The 430-nt window shown below is 59.1% G+C and overlaps 1 protein-coding gene and 1 non-coding gene across 2 annotated transcripts in view; both read right to left on the bottom strand.

The window, feature by feature from the left end:
- DLGAP2 (DLG associated protein 2) overlaps positions 1–430 on the bottom strand; it is a 608,379-nt gene that overhangs the window by 60,970 nt on the left and 546,979 nt on the right. The window lies entirely within an intron of this gene.
- On the bottom strand, positions 41–125 carry TRNAE-UUC (transfer RNA glutamic acid (anticodon UUC)). Its single transcript has one exon. It is a non-coding gene; the product is annotated as a tRNA-Glu (tRNA).

Genomic DNA, 430 nt, shown 5'->3' with positions numbered 1-430 from the left:
CTGAAACAGGCTCCAGGCTCTGAGCTGGCAGTCAGCACAGAGCCCGACGCGGGGCTCGAACCCACGCCCCGCGAGATCATGACCCGAGCGAAAGTCGGACGCTTAACCGACTGAGCCACCCAGGCGCCCCTGGGGTCCTATGGCATCTTAAAACCCCCTCGAAGCCCCTGGTTCTTTCCTCAAATGGGTAGTTTCTACTTTGGGACCCTGGCCGTCAGGGTTAGAGACACAGTTTCACGCGTAGGTTTGCAGCAGCTGAGGAAACGAATGGAAACTATAAAGAGTTTTCCAGAATAACAGGAAGGTGTTTTCTCCAGTTTTTCCCTCCCAAGGATGCCCATGCCGGACGGTCCCGTGTGCACCAGCACTGTGGCCGCCGGCCAGAAGGTGCGAGAGGGACGGTGCTCGCACAGAGGGGAGGGGGCTTCCC

This window comes from Crocuta crocuta, unplaced genomic scaffold (genome assembly GCF_008692635.1).
Source record: "Crocuta crocuta isolate KB4526 unplaced genomic scaffold, BGI_CrCroc_1.0 scaffold111, whole genome shotgun sequence".
Taxonomy (NCBI): domain Eukaryota; kingdom Metazoa; phylum Chordata; class Mammalia; order Carnivora; family Hyaenidae; genus Crocuta; species Crocuta crocuta.
This window is presented reverse-complemented; position numbering and strand designations above follow the sequence as displayed.